Source organism: Chelonia mydas, chromosome 4, assembly GCF_015237465.2.
Source record: "Chelonia mydas isolate rCheMyd1 chromosome 4, rCheMyd1.pri.v2, whole genome shotgun sequence".
NCBI classification, from domain to species: domain Eukaryota; kingdom Metazoa; phylum Chordata; order Testudines; family Cheloniidae; genus Chelonia; species Chelonia mydas.
In genome coordinates, this window is record NC_057852.1 from 121,218,423 (window position 1) to 121,230,654 (window position 12,232).

At 43.0% G+C, this 12,232-nt stretch overlaps 1 protein-coding gene across 1 annotated transcript in view; it reads right to left on the reverse strand.

Moving 5' to 3' along the window:
- MSANTD1 (Myb/SANT DNA binding domain containing 1) overlaps positions 1–11,850 on the reverse strand; it is a 94,146-nt gene extending 82,296 nt beyond the window's left edge. Inside the window, exon 1 of the mRNA XM_043544731.1 lies at positions 11,724–11,850. The gene's annotated coding sequence lies outside the window, so the exon portion shown is untranslated. The remainder of the gene's footprint in view (positions 1–11,723) is intronic.
- Between the last annotated feature and the right edge of the window lie 382 nt (positions 11,851–12,232).

Sequence of the window (12,232 nt, forward strand, 5' to 3'; positions counted from 1 at the left end):
GAAAAGGAGTTCGATAGGTAAGGCATTGCCTAAGTATAATAATGCTCAGGACAGCAAGGACAACTCAGCTAATCTTGCTTGCTTGTGGAAATGAGTGTGCTTTAAGAACCTGCATGTAACAGAATTACCTTTCCAGGACATGGGTGAAGTGATTTAAAATATCCCTTTATTGGTAAGATTTTCCTTTTTCTCCATATGCCTCATTCTGTTCCATTGGAATCTTGATATCTGCTGCCCACTATATTGAATTGTCCAGACTAGCTAAATATAGCCTGCTCTTCAAGAATAGCTCAACCACTTTGTTTCTCTAAGAATGAAGTATTTTATCAAGTGCCTCCAGGCCTAAAAGCCACAGCAATTAAGGGGTTAATTCAACTCTCAGGCATACATTAAATCATACTAAGAGCATTCCACAGGAATACCATTCTGAAGCCAGGAGTGTAGAATGAATAGCAAACCCTATGTATGTTCTATCTAGGAAACAGAAAAATACACTTTCTTTTTAAATTCAGCATCAATAGCTCACATTACAGGGCACAATTATGACCAGTTAGAAACCATAGGTGGATAATGTTAACACTTTTTTTTTTTTTTTTTTTACAGATGTCTTCACAAAAGTAATCCATGCTGTGTGAGCTGTGAGAGTTATACTTTGTGTTAGGTAAGAGACATTTCATAGTCTCACCACCTGTTTAAAAGGCAAAACAGTTTATGATTTATTTCAGGAGCTGAACCTCTCTGCCCCTCACACATATACATTACACATACACACACACAGATACACAAGGGTAAAGCATAAAAAAGAACCTACAGTCATATTCTAGATATTGATCTATATCAAGCTGTTAAAAACAGAAGTACGAGCAGTCTCTTAGGAGTTTGCTGTAAAAGCAATTGGAACTGCAATTAGCAACCGCATAGCCTAGGAAAGGAGGGAGTTCTAACTACAAGCTAATTAGGAGGGCAAACACTGAAGCTTGTTAGCTGAGATGATAATGAGAATTATATTTGAGTGGCAGCAGACTAGCTATTCAGAGTTAATTAGAAACCTCAACTGATGGCATATTACTCTTAAGAGCTTTTGAAAAAAACAGCTAGAAAAACTGTCCTGCTAGCTAAGGATCCAGTATATGATGTTGGGTAACTCATGGTCAGTGTGTTCTTGGAAGTAGCAAAAAAAAATTATGCTAAGAAATCATAGTAATTTTGTGGCATGTGAGAAAGGTAAAGAGCAGCAGGTCAATGGTGAGGTATGTACTCCCACATATTTTCTGGGGTAATTTTGTCCATTTGTGATGAATTCATATGCTGGAACAGTCTGCAGTTTATGTAGCCCTGTTAATAAATTATTAATATAACAAATTGCACAAGAGCAATGTGCTCAAAAGACTGCTGCATATCCCAAATAACTAACGTGGGTGTGGTTTGGAAATGGGACAACGACTTGGACCCAGTGAACAGCCCTTGGCATACCTTCCATCCCACCCACAAGCCTCTCATTTTTCAAATCTCAGCAAGGGGAAGATTGCTGTTGTCAGATGTAACAGGGTGAAACAACAGCTGTGTGCAAGTTGCTTCCACCATGCCTCCTGTTATCTCTGTTCACTGGATTGTATTACTCTCCCCCCCCCCTTGCCTTTGTATAATTAGGGAGTAAAAAAATCAATAATCTTCAATGGAAAAATATGTAAAATGTAATTCCAACAATGTGAATTGTGAAGTGTGGCCTTACCTGGGCTGAGTTGCATGGCTGATTCCTGCTATAAACAGAACACTGGGAGGAAGGCAGAGAAGTGTGTGTTTAAATGTTTCCTCTGTGTCTGATTGGAAGAGCAATAGCTAGTCGCAGGGCAGGGGTGAGGTCTGGCTAAACTAAAGTAGGCTGATTGTTTCAAGAACACAGATTGATACTGTAGAACCTGCACACTGGTTTGTAGAGAACTTAAATACAGGAAAATATTCAAGTACTGTTGGGGAGAATGAACAGATTAAAATAGTTACTGGAATTTTCAATGTCACTATGGCCTTTTCTATACTGTATTAAAACTTGCACCACTTTAACCAAAAATCTCTTTTTAAATCTGTTTATTGAAGCCAATGCACAGCCGTATGGAGACTCTTCAATTGGTTTAGCTTAATTCAGTAGTAATCAAATTGAACGTAAAATCAATGTAAATCAGATTTAAGTCAGAGTGTGTAAGAGAATCCACATAGGGTTTTGCACCAGTTTAATTAAATTGATTTAAAAACACACCAAGTTAACCAAATGTGACTTATAACATATGTAAGGGGACTGTTGGCCCCTTACTAAAACTCAATGGGGGTGTTTTGGCTGGCTAGCTCCCAGTACCAAAAGAAATGGGAAGGGTCGATAGGAAATCAGGACTCTGAGACTGACAGTCCTCAGGAACAATAGATAGAGGCTAGTGCTCCATGTCAGCCTGACTGAAAGGGTGGGCAGGCCAATGAGAGAGTCAGAAGGCCAGGGGAGTCCCATTCTCCATGTGAGCTGGAATTGCCTGGGTCAGACAGAGTGGGGCCGAGCTAAGGAGAGAGCAGGGGCCCGAGCTGAGCTGGGGAGCAGAGCTGTGCCAGTCAGAGAGAACCAGAGAAGCAGCCCAGAGAAGCAGGTCAGTGCTGGGAGCAGAGCCACAGAAGCAGCCCAGGGAGCAGACCTGTGCTGGGAGAAGAGCAATAGCAACCAGAGCCAGAAAAAAGCAGCCCAGGGGGATAGAGGCAGAGCAGCAACATAAGTGTTGAGGCAGAGTGGAGCTGGAGCAGTCCGTAGCCGGGTGCAGGGAGCAGCTGGGGAGAGCAAGGCGGGATCCTGGGCAGAGGGCCCAGCAGAGGGAGATGTCCCCAGCCAAGAGGCCTTGCAGGCCAAACTTGGAGGGGGAGTATAACCAGGGTTGCCAACCCTCCAGGATTGGCCTGGAGTCTCCTGGAATTGGTATTGATCTCCCGGTGACTATTGAAAGCAATCCAGGAGGTTTTAATAGGATATTTTAAGAAAATAACATTACATCATGTTGGGGAGCATAATCTCCAGAAATAGCTTCAGTCAGAGTTGGCAAACCTAATTGTAACCCTGGACAATCCCCCCCCTCCGAACACACACACTGCTCAGGTAACAGTCTAGGAGGATGGCTGAGAAAGATTCAAAGAAGAGGCCAAGATTGTGTTCCTCATGTTCTGTATCCTTGTGAGACGGTGCAGAAGGAAATGTTTGTGACTTGTGCACTCCAGTGTCCTCGTCCACCGGGTCAGAAAGGCTTTGCTTCAGCTGCTTTCCCCAGACAAAGGGGCCAGTTTTCCAGGTGCTCCCCACCAGCAGGGAGTCTGACAACCAGCAGTGAATGTCTTGAAGGGCATTTTAAAAATGGAGATTGTTCAAGCACTGGAGGCTGTTACATCAAAGGACACATAAGCATAAGCATGACTGGCCGAATCTGCCAGAGATGGAACAAAAGAGCAGCGGGTAGGGACTGTTCAGGTTGTGCGTCCCCTGCAACAGAGGTTTCATAATCCTCCCTCAGGCAATTCAGCCTCCATCCCTTATCCCCATGGGAAATCAGGAATTGTGCATGAAGGGGAGAAGGGAATCCCCCTCAAAGGAAGACATTTCCTCTTGGGCTAGGGCAGGGACCTTTTGAATTTGGTGTGAAAAGTGGTCTTGCGATCCCCAGCCAGTAGCTGCAGCGTATTCTATCCGCTCTGAAAAGGGCGGAGATGAAGAGATGTCTGTTAGCAGAAGAGGACTCCACATCTGGCTCAAGTTCCTAATCCCCACCTCTCTAAGGAGTAAATTAAGAAAAAGAAGAAAGGTGTTCAAGAAATTGCTCAAGAAAAATGTGGAGAAAACTGGCCTGTTCTTCTCGGGATAGCAGTTTCTCTGACTCATCACCAGAGGGCACTAGAGCTAAAGGATTTGTTCTTATGTTCTTAGTAGGTTTTCACCCATAGAAAAAGCCTAATAAAAGGAATAGAATGGTTTGTATCTGTTTCTTCTTCATCTTTGTTTACGTCACCACCTTCATGAGCATCAACAAAGAAAAAGAAGATTAAACATATGTCCTAGCCTAAGTCCAACAGAAGAAAAAAGAAGGAAAAATTGACAGAAGGATCTTCTCCACAAGAGGAAGGTGAACTGTCAGACTCAGTCTGGAGTGAAGGATGAAGTGAAGCAGGCGGATCTTTTTCCAGCTGAGTCATTTGAGAAGACAGTACGAAAGGTACGATTAGGTACTTGAGTAGTTCTTCACATGAGCCCATTTTAAAAAAAGATTCTACGGAGGAAGGAGAGAGGATTGGTAGAGAACTTACAAAAAAAAAATTTCCAACCTGTTCAAAATCTGAACCACACATTCTCCTTCATGTGTGTTTGGGAAAGTAATTAAAGCTGAATGGGAGACAATGCAAAGTTTAAGAGACTGTCCATAAGTGCCAAAAAAAGTTCTACAATGCACACCAGATCAAAGCAGACACTTCATATCTCTTCCCAAAGAAGATGGGACAGTTTCAGCACTAGTCAAAGACACTACTATCCCAACAGAAGGGAACTGTTTCCAAAAAAACCCCAATGACCATAAAATGGAATATCACTTTGCTGTACATTTAAGGCTGCGTCATCTTTTCTGAGGGCTTCTGCTGCAGCAACATGTTTTTGCAAGAGCAATACTGGACTGGACTGACAATTTGACAACAAGACGGCCAAAAAAAAGTGTGAGCAGGGAGTTTTCAGCAAGTGCCATGGCTTCCAATGTGGCAACCAGATAGCATCTCTGATTACAAACCTGGAAGTTGACACAGGTCAAAACCATGTTAGCAGCTTCAAAATATTCAGGAGGTCAGTTATTCAGAGAGCTATTAGACAAAGTGGTGGTGGAGACAAAGTAAGGCCTTACAGAATTCTCCTGACTTCAAATCTGGAAAGAGGGACTGCCTGCCTTATTATATCTTTTTCATGGCTGCTCCTCTAAGTACAGAAGGTGACACTATAGTAAAAGGAATAAGTTTAAGACCAGAAAGGGGAGAGACCAGTCTTCCTGCAGTGCAAATTCTAACACTAGAAACAACTCCTGACTATTGTCAGGAGATCTCCAACAATCTACACTGAAGGGAAGGAGGACTATTAAAATTCAAAGACCAATGGCCTCTCTCAACATAAAACAGATCAGTCCTGGATATGGTTAAATGAGAGCATGTGTGACACACAATTTTCAAAAATTCTAAATTATTTTTTTCTCACTTCTCCAGTATCTGTAGAGAGTTCATGAGGCAGAGATGTTCTCCATCCACTACTCAATCTTGTTTCTAGTACCCTTGAGATCTGGGGAGAACAAAGCAACGGTGCACTTAAAACACCCAAACAAATCCATAAAAAAGACCAGATTCAAGATAGAGACCTGGAAGTTGACAGTGGCAGCAATCTGCCAGGGGAATTACATTACAATCAGTCCATATGAAAGAGGCCTATTTTCATGTGTCAGTTCACGACCCACACAGATTTCTGTAATTCGCTACAGGACTGATCATTTTCAGTACAAAGCACTGCCTTACAGACTGTTTCTTTACTGTTGTCGATGGCCCTGCTGTTTCAGCCTCTTATTTTAGTTTCTTTTCATTCTGCTTATGTTTAGTGCTTTCCATGTATTCTACAATTGTCTGCCTTTGAATGTAATCTACAGCCTTGCTGCATACAGTACAGAACACCACATAACCATCAACGTGAAATTTGTTCTTGCCAAATTCAGTGACACGGTCTTTCGGGGTGATTTTTAAAGTGTTTGACATCTTTTCACAAATGTAATTACTCACATCTGGAGGCTGAAGTGAAATTTGAGATGTATTAAAACATGAACCCCTTTAAGTAACTTCTGTACACTGGAAGCAGTTTATTGGAGTATGTTTAGCTATGTAAATTTAAACGGCATTAAAAAATCAACCACAAGACAGGGAGGTCGCACGCAATGAATAAGTGACATTGGTACGTTCAGTAAAATTTAGTTAGTAGTTAATATATGGGTTTTTTTTTTTTTAAATAAAATGTAAAAACTAAAGATTCTCTGTAAAAATGCAAAATCTGTGTTTTTCCATTGCAAACAGATTTCTAGGATCCCTGCTCATCAGCCTGTGTTCTTTCCATGTCTTGCTGATCAAGTCTCAACAGGGTACATATTTCCCCATCCTCCAAGTCCATGTTTTTGTCTTGTGTTCATAGTGGCCAAAGGTATTTGCAGTTTCTGTGAAATATATGCCTATCCACTATGTTATGAGAGTGAGGATTTAGCTGTTCAACGCATGTAGCTTGCTTCCAAAATGCACGATTTATCCTGAGGAAAAAGGAAGATTTCATGACAGGGTCTACCTGGTTGTAGTTCTGGGTGGTTACCCTGGATAGTAGGCTTTGGCCTTTGCATGTCTCTTCGTTTTTGTCTGGTGCTTCTTCTATCACTGCTAGCTGTATTAATGCTGGGGCTGTAGGCACCAAGGTACACTTTGCATCTTGACTTCAAGTGTTGCCCTCACAGAAGGCATTAATAGCAGCTCAGTTCCGTTCCAGTTTGCCATATATTTTCTTTGCATTTTTGCAGCTTTCTTTATTACAGTTTAACTATTTTAACTGCCAAATTAGCATTGCCATTTGACTGACTGTAGTATGGTGGTGATACAATATAATTGAATTCCCCTTCCCAGTTGAATTGTACAAACTCACTCGCAAGTAAACTGGGATCTGGTGTCTGAATTCTGGGTACCAGGCCTGCTTCAGTGAAGCATTGCTTTGTCTAGGGAGGTCTCTGCAATAGTGTCTGACAGTTCATCTAGTTTCCAAAAGTCTGTATAACAGTCTACAGTAATGAAGTAGTTTTTGTGATTTCTTACTTTTCTCCAAGGTCTGTTATTTCCTTCTGCTGCTTGGCCGCCCCCCAGATATATCAGAACTGCTCACCAGGTCTCTGATATCCTTGGTCACCTTTAGCTGGTAGATGGCTCCAGTGTATTCTTGAGACAATTTCTGTGTTCAATGATGTGGGTATTATGATTTGACTGCCTTTATATATGATGCTATTTTGTATGCTCAGCTTGTCTCCATAGGGCCTGTATTGTTGGGAGGTGGTGGCGGGGGGGAAGCATGTCCTCAGTGTCTGGCCATCCTGCCAAAATGATAGACGTGAGCACTTCTAAGTTGTGTTGCACAGTTTAGTTCTCAGATTCTTTCTAGCTTGGTACACAACTGGCTTGCTTGAGGCTTTCTGTGTCTTTCTGTGTTTTCTGTATTTCATTCAGTTACCATATTTTAATGCTGCAACGTTGCTCTGGATAAGAAGTCAGCTATGTACATCTCAGTCCCTTTCTTGTGGTATATTTTAAGTTGTAAAATTGCAGTTTCAATAGCATGTGCTGAAGGCAATTTAGGGTTTCTAGCAGTGACTTAAAAATGGCTCTCTGGTAGTTTATTGTCACTTTCTGCTGTTCAAACTTTTCACATGTGAACACTCACAATTTGGGCTTATCTTTGGTTCTGTTGGCAATAATGCAAAATGATACAATGATGCAAAAGCTACTGGCTATCCCTTTTGTAAGAATGATGATCCAAGCACTCTCTCTCTAGCATTGCTGGTATTGTTGCCTCTTTGTTCTCATAGTAGTATTTCAAAATGAGATAGTTGGTCACCAGCTGCTTGATATATGTGATAGCTACATCATGTTGAGGTGACCATGGCCAAACTGCATCTTTGTCCAGTAGTCACATCAGGGGTTCGCACACATCTTGTAGGCTTGGAAGAAATTGTCAGATAGTTTACAAATCCCAGTAGTCTCCGAACTGATTTAATATTTTGGTGTGTGGGCATCTACTGTATTATTTTTACCTTTTCGGGGTCAGGTTGTAGTCCTTGGGAGGTCAGCAGTGTCCCATAAATGGAACTACAGTCAATCACAATTTCATCTTGGTTCTACTCAATTTTAGATTTAATTCCCTGTCTTTTTTTAGGAGACAGATGAACTGCCACGGTTTCTGCCATGCTGCCTCAGTGTCCATATACCAGAATGACATCAGCTATGATACTGATCCCTGCAAGCACTGTTAGTACATCTTGTTAGCAGGATATTCTTCTGTTGCAGGTTTGATCCCAAATGGCATTTTCAACCATCTGCACCTATCTGCTGGTGTCCAAAATGCGGTGAGGTAGCTGTTTACTTTAACCAGTAGCGCTTGTAAATATCCATCTTCGGCCTCAAGTACTGAGAATATTTTTCCTTTTGCCAAATCAGGTAATATTTCTTAATTTGGTAAGGAGTTCTTTTTAGTACTTTAAGTTTCTTGTGTTTAGACAGACACAGCTTGTCTGGATTCTCAATTGCTACCATGCTGCTTATCTAATTTGTGGGCTCTTTGCCTTCAGTAATGCCACCTTCTTTTTTCCATTTGCTTTATTCATAGAATCACAGAATATCAGGGTTGGAAGGGACCTCAGGAAGTCATCCAGTCCAACCCCCTGCTCAAAGCAGGATCAATCCCCAACTAAATCATCCCAGCCAGGGCTTTGTCAAGTCTGACCTTAAAAACCTCTAAGGAAAGAGATTTCACCACCTCCCTGGGTAACCCATTCCAGTGCTTCACCACACTCCTAGTGAAAAAGTTTTTCCTAATATCCAACCTAAACCTCCCCCACTACAACTTGAGACCATTACTCCTTGTTCTGTCATCTGGTACCACTGAGAACAGTCTAGATCCATCCTCTTTGGAACCCCCTTTCAGGTAGTTGAAAGCAGCTATCAGATCCCCCCTCATTCTTCTCTTCTGCAGACTAAACAATCCCAGTTCCCTCAGCCTCTCCTCATAAGTCATGTGCTCCAGCCCTCTGATCATTTTTGTTGCCCTCCGCTGGACGCTTTCCAATTTTTCCACATCCTTCTTGTAGTGTGGGGCCCAAAACTGGACACAGTATTCTAGATGAGACCTCACCAATGTCGAATAGAGGGGAACGATCACGTCCCTCGATCTGCTGGCAATGCCCCTACTTATACAGCCCAAAATGCCATTGGCCTTCTTGGCAACAAGGGCACACTGTTGACTCATATCCAGCTTCTCGTCCACTGTAACCCCTAGGTCCTTTTCTGCAGAACTCCTGCCTAGCCACTTGGTCCCTAGTCTGTAGCAGTGCATGGGATTCTTCCGTCCCAAGTGCAGGACTCTGCCCTTGTCCTTGTTGAACCTCATCAGATTTCTTTTGGCCCAGTCCTCCAATTTGTCTAGGTCCCTCTGTATCCTGTATTGCTCCCATTAGTTTTTTCCTCTTAATGCAGTGGTTCTCTGCAAGGCAGGTTTTGTATTGGCTGAATTGTATCTATTTCCAGGAATAAAATGCCTGGAAGACATCACAGTCTTCAAAAACATCATGGTAATATTTTAGCTGCTTTACTGCAGGGACACCATAGTACATTGTCTGCTCTAGACAGATATCTTGTTTGCTTGCGTGGCTACTGTATGAATCATTTATCTGAGGTTTAGTATCACTAAGTTCATTAATTCATCTGTTTCAGCGGAAAGCAGTGGCTCCTGTACTGTCTATACTATCTGAGACTTAAGCCTGTATACTTTTTCTTGGTACACTACTTGTAATTTATATTGTCCTAGTGGTATTATGATTGTGCCACTGTATAGTTTTAATTTGGCTTTGGTTTAGTGGTAATTTTTTTGTTTTTTGTTTCTCTTGCACATACTAAAGAAGTCTTTGTAGCCTAGCACATTCACTAATGTCCCACTGTCTGTTTGGCATTCAGTTTCCAGTTTATGCACTGCAGCTTCATTTTTCTATCTGGTGCTAGTCTGAGCTGTAGAAACCATTTATTTTTTCTGATCTGCACTGCATTAATGTCATATACATGCAAAATCTTATCCTCTGAATTACTGCTTGCTTCCTTGATATGGTGTTTTTCTTGTCTGTAAACTTTAGCATAATGATTTTTCTTGCCACAATTGTGGCATGTGAACCCATATGCAGGGCATTTTCCACTATCATGTTTTCCCTACACAGTACCAACCAGTGTTCCTTTGTGTTTTGCTCATCTTGTGTGCCTTGTATTTGTGCATATGCTTTTGCATACCTTTTGGTGTATTTTTCCTTGTATTTTCATTCTTCACCTGTGCTATTTTGTGAATTGTGTGTCTGTTCCATCTACTCTCTGTATTTAGATGCAAGCTTGCTTAATAGCTTTGTACATTTCTGTACATTCAGACTCTTGATCACAAGTGTTGAAAATATACCATTAATATGTGACAATTAAGTTGAAAATGCTTTTGGAGCTCTTTTAGGATTTTACATGGGTCCTTCCTGGTTCTTTTTCAACTGCTGCCCCGTAGGTGCTCCACTTTAGGTGTTCGTGCGCCCCTGCACTCGTAATCTGAGATTTGTGGTAGTAGTGCCCGGTTGGGTCACACATGCGCGGTCCCCATCTCGCACTGCTTCGGGTGGTTAACTGGCACCGTGCAGCCAACTGCGGCCTCAGTTCCTTCTTCACCACCTTTGGCTTCGAGTCGGAGCACTTAGCAGCCGACCTCCGCAGAAACGAATCATGGTATTTCCGTACTTGAACGACTGCCTGCTGAAAGCATCAACATGGCAAGAAGCCTTACAAGCCACCGAACAGATGGTGACCCTTTCTATGAGGGCCTCCAAATAAATGGACAAAAATCCACTCTAACACCTGTGCAAGAGCTAGAGTTCATTGGGGCCCATCTCATTTCTCCCAAGGCCACAGCCTCTATACCAAGGCAACACTTTATCACTCTAACCAACCTCATATCCACAGCATGAAACAGTACACAGGTATCTGCCAGGACTTGCCTTCGACTTTTCGGCCATATGACTGCCACGATCTTCGTCATCAGATGTGCATTGCCTGCAAGCGTGGCTCCGTATAAACTATGTCCCACACAGACACAGCATAAGCAAATGCCTCACTATGCTGGACAAAATAAAAGACTCCCTACTCTGGTGGACACAACCAGACAACGTCTGCATGGGGGTGGCCTTCGTTCAGAAGGCACCAGTACTAACCATCACCACAGATGCTTCACTGTTGGGCTGAGGGGTACACCTGGATCTGCATTCTATCCAAGGCTGCTGGTCCCCTGCAGAATCCCTTCTCCACATAAATCTGTTAGAATTGAAAGCCGTCCACAAAGCCTGCTCCCACTTCCTGCCAATCATCAAAGACAAGACCATTCAGATCCTTATGGACAACGTGGCTTGTATGTCTTACATAAACAGACAAGGGGGAAACACCATCGCATTCCCTATGTGTGGAAGCCATGAGACTCTGGCAACGGTGCATCAGACACAATATCCACAGCACAGCATCATACCTACCTTGATGCCAGAACACCACAGCGGATACCCTAAGCAGACACTTTTCTCAGGACCACGAGTGGGAGCTCGAGAACCGCATGCTCCTACACATATTCCAACAGTAGGGGGTCGCAATGATAGACCTCTTTGCAACTGCACAAAATACCAAATGCCCCAGCTTTTGCTCCAGGGCAGGTATTGGCACACATTCTATGGGCGACACTTTTCTCATCAAGTGGAACACTCCCCTCCTATATGCCTTCCCTCCCATCCCCTCTCCTGACCCGAGTGATCCACAAGATCAGACAGGACAGAGCCACAGTAATCCTAATAGCCCATACATGGCCCTGACAAATCTGGTATCTTTACCTTCTCAGGATGTCGGTGCATCCACCACACACACTCCTGCTTCTGCCTCATCTGCTGTCCCAGGACGCAGGTCACATTCTGCATCTGGATCCGCAAAGACTCCGTCTCAGAGCGTGGCTCCTTCATGGCTCAAGGGATCTGAGATGACCTGTTCAGAAGACGTACAAAACATATTATTAAACAGTCTTCGAGCAACTGCCTGTCGCATGTACCTACACAAGAGGCAGCGATTCAATGCCTGGTGCCAGCAAAAACAGATGGCATCAATTTCAGCCTCCTTACCCTTAAATATTAGACCACCTCTTAGAACTTAGAAGGTCAGGCATACCCATGAGTTCAGTAAGAGTTCACCTCTCTGCTATCACAGCTTTTCACCACAAAGCGGATCAACTTTCTGTCTTCGCTCACCCGCTCACCAAATGTTTCTTCAAAGGCCTCACCGTCTACCAAGAACTACCATGATCCTGCTACACCATGGGACCTCAGCCTGGTCCTTCGGGCCCTCACCA